The 13828-nt window shown below is 39.0% G+C and overlaps 1 protein-coding gene across 4 annotated transcripts in view; it reads right to left on the bottom strand.

The window, feature by feature from the left end:
• Positions 1 to 13828, bottom strand: part of LOC109458377 (uncharacterized) — a 43535-nt gene that overhangs the window by 15860 nt on the left and 13847 nt on the right. The window contains exon 3 of one of the 4 annotated variants that reach the window (XM_088790109.1): positions 11660 to 13666. The exons of the other annotated variants lie outside the window; for them this stretch is intronic. The gene's annotated coding sequence lies outside the window, so the exon portion shown is untranslated. Of the gene's footprint in view, positions 1 to 11659; positions 13667 to 13828 lie in introns of those variants that run through there. 4 annotated transcript variants of the gene reach the window in all.

The following is a 13828-nucleotide window of genomic DNA, read 5'->3' as shown; positions in this document are numbered from 1 at the left end:
GTGCTCTATTAGCCAAATTTCCCACCATAATAAAAAAAATCAATTAAATAATTAGTGAGCATTTACCATGTACAAGAAACTCTGATGGACATTTTGAGAGAAAAATGGAAATAAATGCCAGGACGTCTGTCATGAAGCACCACACTGAGTTGGAGAGGTAAGAAAAACAAATGAAAAATGAACTTTTTAAACACTAATCCCATAGCTACAGAGACGATGCAGTACCTTGGTTCCACAAATACCTGCCTCTCTGGCCACCACTTCACTCTCTGTTGCTGGCTTCCATCACTCAGCATTGACCCTGTAGTGTAACTGTTCCTCAGTGTTCTCGTTCTCCGAATACACTGTCACCCTAAATGATGTCAAATTCTCCCAAGCCTTCAAATTAACATCAATGCAAATAACTCCCAAATCTGCATCTCTGTGCCCTGGAATCACATTTTCAACTGCCTGCTGGACTCGTTCCAGGGGACTTTATCTCCTCTACAATCCATTACACCCTAGTTCCAGAAGTAGGTTTCATTGATCTAAGAATTCTGTCCAACCACCTGGCTAGTGATTGGTTTAAATGAGCACAAAGCATTCCTCTGGCCTCAGGGATAGATTTAGTGCTGGGCATGAGATTCAATCTAGGCTTTGACAAGTAAGGAAAGAACGATCTCTCATTTCTCACAGGGAGAGATGGCCTCTTTTCCCCCAAGACAGTCATGTGCAGGTTTGAGGCCAGAATAGTTGCAGCATTCTTAAAAACTAGCCTAAAGAAGAATCTGACATGGGGAAGAGAACAGAATCAAGAGAATCACTAGGAAATGGAACTGGAACACTTTATGTCAACGCTAAAGCCTGTCTCACCTCTGGATTTCCAATTTCTGAGCCAAATATTGTCATTATTTCAACCAATTTGAGGTGGCTTTGTTGCTTGTAGCCAAAAGCATAGTAATTGATATATAAATAGGACCCTTGCTGGCTCAAAGTTCATGATATCTAGAACTGAGTTCATCCAATTTTCTCCCAAACCTGCTCCTCAGTGTGTATTTCCAATGTTGGTTAATGAATTTGTCATGGACCTAATCACTTAAGGTAGAAATAAGAGTCATTTTGGATGCCTCCCTCTTTCACAATCACATTGTTCTGTTGTTTCTGCTTCCATAATATATCTCACGTTGGTTCCTTCTTTTCATTCCCAATTGCCATCCTCCTATTGCCATCACCTGTCAACTACAACATTGCCAAGCTTTCTAACTAGAGTCTCCCTAACTTTAATCTTTCTTCTTCAACTTATTCAACATGTTTCTGCCAGAAATCTTCCAAAATAATGGTACATGCCATAACCTTACAGAAACTCCAATGGACTTCCATTACCTATAACAGCATTTCCTAAAATGTGTTCCCTATTATTGTTCCCTGGAACAATCGTGCCAGGAAATTATCATTTTGAAAAAGGGTTTTGTGAGCACATACATTTAGGAACTTCCTCTATGGTCACAAAATTCCATGATAATCCCCAATGATCCCTGTCTCCTGGTATTTACTCCCTCCTGTAGTGCTTTCCCACACTGTATCAGGATTGGTCTATGTGACCACTAGAATATGGCAGAAGTAATGGTATATCACCAAAGTTAAGTCATAAAGACTAGCTAATGTGTTGGTATTTTTTGGATCATTCATTATGGGGAAGCCAGTTGGCATGTTGTGGGAAGAGGTCCATTTGACAAAGAACCAAGGCCTCCAACATCCAAAGTCCACCTGACGGGTTTATAGCCTTCTCTACTGGAGGGATTAAAAGAATATGGTAGAAGGGCCCTTTCCTACTTAATATCCTGTCCCTTCAGCCTTGACAGATAAACACAACAGACTCTGCTGGAATCAAAAATAATAATTACAGAGGAAAATTGTAATATAGAAAAGGCAAGGGTTAATATACCGCTAACTTGAAATTTGTGTTGCATTCCAGAAGGGAAAGAACCCAAAGACTTTACTGAGAGGGAGTCCCCTTTGGGCCATCCCCTCTGTTCCTAACAGGAAACTCCAGGTTTCTGCCCCTGCCTCAAGTATCTCCTCTTTAAGACACACAGTCCTACAACCCCACACTATCCCTGGTTGGAGGGGGGTGGGGATCTGCTCCTGCTCCTTCCATAGGAAGAGATTCTGCCCCTGGACACTTCTCCCTCAATCTGCCCAGTCTAGGCCCTAAGGCCTCAAACAGGGACCACAAGAAGAGAAGGAAGCCAATACAAATCACTAATAAGACTGAGTATATTGCATACCAATACTAATCTGCTCTTGCCGGGCAAGAATTTTTCACCAGTGGGGTATTCACTCTCAACGGCTCTGATCTCAAGTAACTTTGTGAACTTCAACTAGGTGGGCAGCCACACTGCCAGTCCCTTGGTCATATTTAAAGTAAGCATATCTCCCAAGAACTTGCATTAATGATTTTTCTTGACGACATCAAAGTCTAAATTCATAGTGAAGAAAGATTATGTCCTCTGTCATCAAGACTCCCTGTTGAGTTAATAAGTTTCCAATGAGGACATCACAAATTTACTTAGTGGCAATTACAGTCTCCCTTCTCTCTAACTCAGAGATTGGCACTTACCACTGTACTTTGGACCCACACACTCCTATTGACAAGAATTAAGAAAGAGATTGTTAAAACTTTCCATCGTGAGAGCATGGTCCAATGAAAGTAAGGACAAAAAAGATCAGGAAAAATTTTTTTTTGATACCTGAATGCCTAACTCCAGGAGAATGTTTTCATGTTTATTCATGCAACTATCATTTACTGAGTGCCTGCTATATGCCAAGTATTGTAGATACAAAGCCAAGTAAGATGTAAAAGATGTAAAAAACGATTCACTGAGAGCTCATAGTTTGATAGAGTATTTATTATTGAGAAATTGTTTGGCCAGGTGTTGTTTTAACCTCCCAATCTATGCTCAATTTACTAAATTGATTTCCTGGTATCAAAGCACAGTTATAAAATTTCCTCAGAGTCTTGAAGCATGAATTCCTAGGCTCTTACATCTACAATATTTGATTTGGACGAATCTGTAATTTTCAATTCCTGTTTCCTTTCCTAACTTGATTTTTTTAAAACTGTAATTTATTTTATTTTTCAATTACAATCAGCATTCAATATTATTTTAAATTAGTTTCAGGTGTACAGCATAGAGGTTAGACATTTATATAATTTATGAAGTGATCCCCCTAATAAGTCTAGTATCCACCTGGCACTATACATAGTTATTACATTATTGGCTATATTTCTTATGCTACAATTTACATCCCTGTGACTATTCTGTAACTACTAATTTGTACTTCTTACTCCTTTCACATTTTCCACCTTACCTCCCAACCCCCCTCCCATCTGGCAACCATCAAAATGTTCTCTGTATCTATGAGTCTGTTTTTGTTTTGTTTGTTCATTTATTTTGTTCTTCAATTTCCATATATAAGTGAGCTCATATGGTATTTGTCTTTCTCTGTCTGACTTATTTCACTTAGCATAATACCCTCTAGGTTCATCCATGCTGTCGAAAAAGGTAAGATTTCATTCTTTTTATGGCTTAATTCCATTGTACATATTCCATTGTACATATGTACCACTTCTTCTTTATCTATTTGTCTAACAGCGGACACTTAGGTTGCTTCCATATCTTGACTATTGTAAAAAATGCCACAATGAACATATATTACTAAGAGCAATGTCAGAGAATTTACTACCTGTTTTCTTCTAGGAGCTTTACAGTTTTGGGTCTTACATTTAAGTCTTTAATCCATTTTGAGTTTATTCTCACATACGGTGTAAGAAAGTGGTTTAGTTTCATTTTTTAAAGTGTATCCATCCAGTTTTCTCAACACCACTTATTGAATAGACTGTCTTTACCCCACTGTATATTCTTGCCTCCTTTGTCATAGATTTATTGACCATATACGCATTGGTTTATTTCTGAGCTCTCTATTCTGTTCCATTGATCTATATGTCTGTTTTTATGTCAGCACCAGGCCATTTTGATTATTATAGCTTTGTAGTATGGTTTGATATCAGGTAGTGTGATTACCTCCAATTTTGTTCTTCTTTCTCAAGATTGCCATGGCTACTCAGGGTCTTTTATGGTTCCCTATAAATTTTAGGATTATTGTTCTAGTTCTGTGAAAAATGTCATTGGTATTTTGATAGGGATTGTATTGAATCTATATATTGCTTTGGGTAGTATGGACATTTTTTAAAAAAAAATTTTATTGGGGAGGGGGAACAGGACTTTATTGGGGAACAGTGTGTACTTCCAGGACTTTTTTTTTTCCAAGTCAAGTTGTTGTCCTTTCAATCTTAGCTGTGGAGGGTGCCATTCAGCTTCAAGTTGTTGTCCTTTCAGTCTTAGTTGTGGAGGGCGCAGCTCAGCACCAGGTCCAGTTGCCGTTGCTAGTTGCAGGGGGCGCAGCCCACCATCCCTTGTGGGAATCGAACTGGCAACCTTGTGGTTGAGAGCCCACTGACTCATGTGGGAATCTAATCAGCAGCCTTTGGGGTTAGGAGCACAGAGCTCCAACTGTCTGAGCCACCGGGCCGGCCCTAGTATGGACATTTTAACTATATTAATTCTTCTTATCCATAAGCACAATATATGTTTCCATTTATTTGTATCTTCTTTAATTTCTTTCTTTGGTGCCTTAACATTTTCTTAGTACAGGCCTTTTACCTCTTTGGTTAAATTTATTCCTAAGTATTTTATTTTTTTGATACAATTGTAAATGGGATTGTTTCCTTAATTTATCTTTCTGATTATTATTGGTGTATAAAGGTGTGATTGTTTTCTGAATATTAATTTTGTATCCTGCTACTTTACTGAATTTATTTATCACTTCTAATAGTTTGAGGGTAGAATCTTTAGGGTTTTCTCTATACAGTATCATGTCGTTTGCAAATAATGGCAGTTTTACTTCTTCCTTTCCAATTTGGATGACTTTTATTTATTTTTCTTGTCTGATTGCTGTGACTAGAACTTCCAGTACTATGTTGAATAAAAGCGTTAAAAGTGGACATCCTTGTCTTGTTCCTGATCTTAAGGAAAATGCTTTTAGCTTTTACCTGTTGAGTATGGTGTTACCAGTGGGTTTGTCATATATGGCCTTTATTATGTTGAGGTATGTTCCCTCTATTCCCACTTTGCTGAGAGGTTTTAAATAAATGAATGCTGGATCTTGTCAAATGCTTTTTTTGCATCAATTGATATGATCATATGATTTTTATCCTTCATTTTGTTTATGTGGAGTATCACATTAATAGATTTGCAGATACTGAACTAATTTTGTATCCCAGGAATAAATTCCATTTAATCATGGTGTATGATCTTTTTAATGAATAGCTAAATTCAGTTTGCTAATATTTTGTTGAGCATTTTTACATCTATGTTCATCAGGGATATCAGCCTATAATTATCTTTCTTTGTAATGTTTTTGGCTGGTTTTTGAATCAGTGTATTGGTGTCCTCGTACAATGAGGTTGGGAGCCTTGTCTCCTTTTGAATTTTTTTGGAGTAGTTTGAGAAGGATAGGTGTTAATTCTTCTTTGAATGTTTGCTAAAATTCACCTGTGAAGCCATCCAGTTCAGGACATTTGTTTGTTGGGAGTTTTTCGATTACTGATTCAATTTCATCAGTAGTTATCGGTCTGTTCAGATTTTCTGTTTCTTCTTGACTCAGTATTGGAAGATTGTATATTTCTAGTAATTTATCCATTTCTTTGAGATTGTCCAATTTGTTGGCATATAACTGTTTATAGTATTTTCTTATAACCCTTTGTATTTCTGTGGTGTCAGTTGCCACTTCTTCTCTTTCATTTCTGATTCTATTCACTTAGGCCATCTCTCTTTTTTTCTTAATGAGGCTTAATGAGGTTAATGGTTTATCAATTTTGTTTATCTTTTCAAAGAATCAGCTCTTGGTTTCAATGATCTTTTGTACTTTTTTTTTTTTAACCATCTATTTCCTATATTTCTGCTTTGATCTTTAATATTCCCTTCCTCCTAATTTGGGCTTTATTTATTGTTCTTTTACTCATTTCTTTAGCTGTAAGGTTAGAGAGTTTACTTGAGATTTTCCTTGTTTCTTGAGGTAGCCCTGTATTGCTATAAAGTTCCGTATTAGAACTGTTTTCACTGTGTCCCATAGACTTTGGTTCATTGGGTTTTTGTTTTCATTTGTCTCAACATACCTTTTGATTTCTCTTTGATGTCATTGTTAACACATTCATTGTTTAATATCATGCTATCTAGCCTCCATATGTTTATGTGTATTTAAGTTTTGTTTTGTTTTTTTTAATTTTTATTGGGGAATATTGGGAAACAGTGTGCTTTTCCAGGACCCATAGCTCCATTTCAAGTTGTTTTCAATCTAGTTGTGAAGGGCGCAGCTCACTGGCCCGTGTGGGAATTGACTGGTGACCTTGGTGTTATGAGCACTGTGCTCTAACCACTGCACAACCGGCCACCCCGTGTATTTAAGTTTTTTTCTTGTAATTGATTTCTAGTTTCATACAATTGTGGTCACAGAAGATGTTTGATACGATTTCAATCTTCTTAAATTTATTGAGATTTGTTTTGTAGACTAATGTGATGTGTCTTAGAAAATGTTCCATGTGCACTTGAAAAGATTCTGCTGCTTTGGGGTAAAATGCTCTAAAAATGTTAATTAAATCCTTCTGGTCTAGTGTGTCATTTAATGCCACAGCTTCCTTTTTCATTTTCCGTCTGGAAGATCTATCCATTGATGTCAATGGGGTGTTAAAGTCTCCTACTGTGTCTGTATTACTATCGATCTCTCCCTTTATGTCCATCAATATTTGCTTTATAAATTTAGGTGCTCCTATGTTGGGTGCATACATGTTTACAAGTGTTATATCCTCTGTTGGATTGATCCCTTTATCCTTATACAGTGTCCTTCTTTGTCTCTTGTTATAGCCTTTGTTTTAAAGTCTATTTTGTCTGGTATAAGTATTGCTACCTCTGCTTTTTTTTTTTCATTTCCATTTGCATGAAATACCTTTTTCCATCCCTTTACTTTCAGTCCGTGTGTGTCTTTCTATCTGAAGTGGGTTTCTTGTAGGCAGCATATGTATGGGTCTTGTTTTCTTATCTATTAAAGCACCCTATGTCTTGATTGGAGCATTAAGTCATTTACATTTCAAGTGGTTACTGATAGGTATATAGTTCTTGTCATTTTATTGTTTATATTTATGTTGGCCCCTTCCCCCTTCTTATTCTTAAAGAAGTCCCTTTAACATTTCTTGTAATACTGGTTTGCTGGTGATGAGCTCCTTTAGGTTTGTCTTGTCTGGGAAGCTCTTTATCGCTCCTTCAGTTCTAAATGATGGCTTTGCTGGGTAAAGTAATCTTGGTTGTTAGTCCTTGCTTTTCATCACTTTGAATATTTTGTGCCAATCCCTTCTGGCCTACAAAGTTTCTTTGAGAAATCAGCTGACAGTCTTATGGGGGCTCCCTTGCAGGTAACTCACTGCTTTTCTCTCATCATGTTAAGAGTCTCTCTTTGTCTTTAACCTTTGGCATTTTAATTATGTGTCTTAGTGTAGGCCTCTTTGGGTTCATCTTGTTTGGGACCCTGTGCTTCCTAAATTTTTGTGTCTATTTCCTTTGCCAGGTTAGGGAAGTTTTCAGTCATTATTTCTTCAAATAGGTTTCGATCATTTGCTCTGTCTTTTCTCCTTCTGGTACTCCTCTCATGTAAATGTTGGTATGCTTGATGTTGTCTCAGAAGTCCCTTAAACTGTTCTCATTTTTCTTTTTGCTGTTCTGATTGGATGTTTTCCACTACCTTGTCTTCCAAATCACTGATCCCGTCCTCTGTTTCATCCAATCTGCTGTTGATTCCTTCTAATGTATTCTTCATTTCAGTTATTGTATTCTTCATTTCTGTTTTTTTAAATGGTTTCTATGTCCTTTATATGTTTACTATCTCTTTTGGACGTCATCACTGAGTTGATCTATTTGTCCCCATGTCAACTGAGCATCCTTATAACCAGTGTTTTTAACTCTGTGTCTCTTAGATTGCTTGACTCCATTTTGTTCAGTTATTTTTCTGGAGTTTTTCCCTGTTCTTTCATTTGGGACATGTTTCTTTGTTTCCTCATTTTGGCTGCCTCTCTGTACTTGTTTCTATGCATTTGGTAGGTCTGCTACATCTCCCAGTCTTGGCAGAGTGCACATATCTAGTAAGTGTCCTGTGGGGCCCAGTGGCACAGTCTCCCTGTCACCTGAGTCAGGTGCTCCAGGAGTGTCCCTTGTGTGAATTGTGTGTGTCCTCCTGTTGTAGTTGAGCCTTGATTGCTGCTTGATTGGTTGGGGTTGACCTTCAAGCTGACTGGCTGTGAGGAGTGGCCACAACCACAGTGGGGTCTGACCCCATGAAACGGAATTTGCCCTAGTGGTGCTCTGTTGCCTGCTGATACCAGCTTTGGGATGTTCCATTTGTAGAGCTAATCAGCTGGTGCTCTGTCGTGATCTGAAGCTGGCCACTGGGTGTGTTGGTTCTGGGGCCTCTTGAGTGGGGTTCTGGTTGTAGGCCAAGTCAGCCACTGCCTGTACATGTCCTGGGACCTCCTGATAGGAGCTACAAAGTGATCCAAGTTTGGTAGCTTCCTGTGCTTGGCCCGGAGATGCTTGGGAGAGGCCATGGTGCAACCTAAAGCTGGCTCCCACAAGCACCAGGCCTGGGTCCACTATGCAAAAGGCACAGGGCACAATGACGCCAGCCACTGTCTGTCTTGGGCCTGCAGATTTTGAAGAGTTTTTAAGAAAGTTTGCAGTGCAGACAAAGGCCTGCTGCCCTTCAGACACAGCTACTGAAGGAGTCAATGGTGGTACATGAGTTGGGTAGAAAGGAATCTCAGAGAGTCTCCAGGGTGGGACGAACAGTGTTCACCAGGTTAATGCAGATTCCAATTTGGTGCCCGCTTGGTATCTGCAGGCTCTGGGGGGAGAAGGCTTAACACAGGGACAATGGTGACCCTAGCCCTGGAGCCATACAATTCAGTTTCTCCCCTTATGTCTCTAGTGACTTTCAAGCTGCTGTCCCTTCACTGGAGCTTATGGTGAGTGTCTCGCAATGAGTAAATCTGTGTATGGGCCCTTTAAGAGGATGCCTGGGTTTCCAACATCCCTCCATCTGACCAGGACAAAATCCATGCTGATCTTCCCAGCCCTGTAGCCCTTGGTTGGGGAGCACAGTATAGGGCTAGAACCCCTTGCTCCCAGCTGGGATCTCTCTAGCTGAGATATCCCTCCCTATTCTCAACCACTATATGTGGGTATGGGACCAGCCTATTTCATATCTCCAGCCCTCCTACCGGTCTCAACGTGGCTTCTTTTTATATCCTTAGTTATAGGAGTTCCATTCAGCTAGTCTTCAGATGGTTCTCCAGATTGATTGTTCTATAATTTAGTTGTAATTTTGATGTGGTCATGGGAGGAGGTGAGCACAGCATTTATCTACTCTGCCACCTTGACTGGAACCTTTCCTAAGTTGATTTCAACGATAGACTAATAGAAGTCATCTTCAAGATGCCTCTTCAAACCTAGATCAAATCCTAAGCAGCCAGCTTTGTGCTGCCTCCTCCTGGATTCCTTTAATTGTCAAGAATTAAAAGGTATTGGGCCAGCCCGGTGGCTCAGGCGGTTAGAGCTCCATGCTCCTAACTCCAAAGGCTGCTGGTTTGATTCCCACATGGGCCAGTGGGCTCTTAACTACAAGGTTGCCAGTTCAATTCCTCGAGTCCCACAAGGGATGGTGGGCAGAGCCCCCTGCAACTAAGATTGAATATGGCACCTTGAGCTGAGCTGCCGCTGAGCTCCCGAATGGCTCATTTGGTTGGAGCGCATCCTCTCAACCACAAGGTTGCCAGTTCAATTTCTCGACTCCCGCAAGGGATGGTGAGCTGCGCCCCCTGCAACTAGCAACGGCAACTGGACCTGGAGCTGAGCTGCGCCCTCCACAACTAAGCCTGAAAGGACAACAGCTTGAAGCTGAACGGCACCCTCCACAACTAAGATTGAAAGGACAACAGCTTGACTTGGAAAAAAGTCCTGGAAGTACACACTGTTCCCCAATAAAGTCCTGTTCCCCTTCCCCAATAAAATCTTAAAAAAAAAAAAAAAAAAAAGAGAGAGAGAATTAAAAGGTATAGAAGGCATTCCTTTAGAAAAAAAGAAAGAAAACAAAATCATCACCACCATTACCCACCCCCCAACAACATATGAATCTCAAGCTACTGTGATACCTGAAGTCCCAAAAGTTAAAAAAAATACTATCTCTAACCAAAAATAGTCCAAGCCGGTTTAGCTTCCATTATGCACGATCCCTTTTTTTTGTAAGTCTCAACAAAGTGTTCAGACACAACCATTTAGGGAAGGATAAGTAGGACATTTGTCTACTTTCCTTCCTACCAGCCACTACTACCGTATTTTCCCAAAAATAAGATGGTCTTATATTAATTTTTGCTCCAAAAGACGCATTAGGGCTCATTTTCAGGGGACGTCTTATTTTTTCATGTACAACAATCTGCATTTATTCATGTACAACAATCTACATTTACTCATTTATTCATATACAAAAATCTACATTTATTCAAATACAGTCGTGTCATCATCTTCTGGAACATCGTCATAACTCTCCAAACCCCGAATTCCGGCTTAAATTTCTTGCAACTCCATTTCCTGTAGAACCATTGGCCCCAATATCTCATGTCCAGCAATAGAACTCTGCTTAAATGAGCACTTCTTGTTTATGTAGGCTTCTCATAGTGCATTGGCAACACAGCTGTCAGTGTGATTTTATCCCATGAATTCTTCACCCAAGTCACGACCTCTTGCAGGCTAGGCTTTACAAAGTTTCCACGTTGATTTCTCGCCATTCTATTTTCAATGTAATCATTGATTTCCATGTGCAAATGGTCCTTGAATGGCTTGTTTATTGCAGTATCAAGAGTCTGGAGATAGGCAGTCATTCCTGCGGGAATCATTATTTGATCTATTCTCTCTGCAAGAAAGTTCTTCATGTCTGTAGCGCGGTGAGTGCTGGCTGAATCCCAGACTAGCAGACCTCTTTGGCCACCTTGCAAAACAAGTGGCAGCATTAAATTGACCCACTTCCTTATAACTCCTTTTGTGCACCAAGCTTTTTTGGTTTCAAGAACATAAATGCCTGAAACATGTTCAACCTTATCTTTCTTGCCCTTAGGGATGATTAGAGGTGGGGTTTTCTTTCCATCCAGATGAATTGCCAAAATACAGGTAACACATGCACTTTCGTAACCAGTGGAGGGAATGTAGATTGACGAGGCTCCCCTATGATCAATTGTCGTTTGAGATCCTTGGCCGATAAACACTGTAGTTTCATCCATAGCAATCATGTTAGAGAGTCAGTATTTAGAAAAGTCTATACCATCAACAAAGGACTTGAATGCAAGTGCACATTTAATAACTTCAGTATCTTCCAGCTTGAACAGTGTTGTCGATATTAGAGACAGTTCATATCGCTGAAGGAAGTCATTCAGTCAGTGTTGTGATGCTTTGAATTCTTCTGGGGGTATTTCTAACCGTGTTATTGCAAGGGCAAATGCTTGAATATCAGCCCTGCGCACAACCAAAGCCTTTGCTCTCCTGTCACAGATGATGTCTTCCAGCTCAGGAAATAATGGTTGCCGACCTGATCTACACTTGCGCTTCTTAGCATTTCCCTCGTCCACCTGTTGGCTGAGGTTATCGTATACTCTGCTTGACATTTTTGGACCATTCGGAGATCCAACTTCATGTCTTTGCAGAGAGCCATAAGATTCTTGCCCCAGGAATCCTCCACAATTCCTTTCTTTTATTCGATGGAATAGCTCTTTCTTTTTGCAGTCATCTAATCTGGGAGTCAAAATATTATTCCCTTTAAATCTACCATTAAATCAAGTGTTAATCGAAGACTTAAGAGACAGGAGTTGCAACAAAAATGATGACAGTTAAGAATGATGGTCCACACAAAAGCGATGAAAAATTGCAGGCACCAAAATTCAGAAAACGTTTCTTTATTTCACACGAGTGCATTATTTACATCCATTAAAACACATGACATATTGAATTATGAAGATTCATATTAGACACAACCATGTCCATTCGTTATCAAGTGCACACATTATTCGTGCATTGTGTGTGTACTCCGATTGGTCATTCAGCAATAAGTCTCGAGTTCATCTGTTTACATAGGCATTTACCTCTCATCCAAAGGCGCCCACTTGGGTATTTACAAGTACTTAATTATAATTTGTATTATCATTTATTTTAAGTATTAATGTCAATAATATTAATTATTTATATTTAATTATATATTAATATTATTATTTTACAATCTAATACAGCCGTTGTGTGTTGCAACAGACGTACTAAATGCATCCGTCTGGCTGACGATCTTAACTCGGGCTTATTTTTGGGGTAGGGCTTATATTATGAGCATCCTGAAAAAATCATGCTAGGGCTTATTTTCAGGTTAGGTCTTATTTTCGGGGAAATGTGATATCAAAACAGTATTTGCGTTTCCATAGTAACTCCAAACCCCTCTCACGGTTCTTTATTATGGATTCTGATACATTCCAGTATCCTCTCTGTAAGGTATAGTTGAGAGAAACAGCATAGGTCAGAAGATTGGAAAGGGGATACAGTGTAGACCTAGAGAGCCACTGATTAATTATAAATTAGCACTTTTCAATACAGCATGACAAAGATCTATGATGTGAAAACTGTTCCCATATAGTATGTCGTATAAAAGAAACTTGCTTTGGCCTCATTTTCTTCTCATTATCCCTTTTCTCCTTTATCGCCCTTTGCAGCTTTTTTTGTTCCTATCTTCTTTTTTTTATTTACATTTTTTTCATTGTGTCCTTTATCTCACTAGTCCTCCTTTTCCCTTTTCTTTACACTGCTTAGTACATTGTAGGAATGTATATTTTAAAATTTGTCATACTGCATTTTTTGTTCTTGAATAGAAATTGGGCAAGAGTAGGAATTTAAGATACAAGAAATTTGTTATATTAATTTTCTGCCTCTGTAGAGAAATAGTGCCTTCTAGTGTTTGCAATAATGTTTTGTATTTGCACCATTTCCATTCAACTGAAAAGTAAAATACTTTCACTTTTTATAGTTGTCCTACCATATTTATTACATACATAGATAGCATTATTATCTCTATTTAAGAGATTTCAAACCCAGAATCATAAAACACTTATTTAATGATGAGTTGAGGATAGCTTTGAACAACCATATGAAAGGGTTACAAAAACGTATTCCACTTAATGCACTCCCAATTCAGCTGCCATTAGTCACTAACTGGTGAGGAGACAGATCACAAAAATATGATTCATGATATTGCAAAGCCCACTAAAAAGAATGCCGTAGATAGAGAATTGCAAAAGCTGGTTGCTTCAGGGCACCGTGAATAGGAAATGTTGTAGAAGTGTCACTCATTTTTTCTATTCCTCAAGGTAACCTTGCTAGGAGTGAGTTGATTGACATGTCTTCTTTGGTTCTGCTGCTTCTGAGTCACCTGTATTTCTCTTAGAACTGGCTATGTTCTTTTGGAGAAGAGCAGTGCTCTCAGAGAGGCAAATATATTCCTTAAGAGATTTAACAGATATGAGAAGTTAGGTGTTGCCCAGTACTTCCCAACTTCCTGTGTGTTTGAATAAGCATTCCCTGAAATGCATTCTCACTTGCTGACTACTATGAAAATATGAGGAATAGGTATGCATGTGTAGATCTATGGAATTGTGTTAGGG

Source organism: Rhinolophus sinicus, chromosome 1 (genome assembly GCF_057876585.1).
Source record: "Rhinolophus sinicus isolate RSI-liver-muscle chromosome 1, RSI-T2T, whole genome shotgun sequence".
NCBI lineage: Eukaryota > Metazoa > Chordata > Mammalia > Chiroptera > Rhinolophidae > Rhinolophus > Rhinolophus sinicus.
This window is presented reverse-complemented; position numbering and strand designations above follow the sequence as displayed.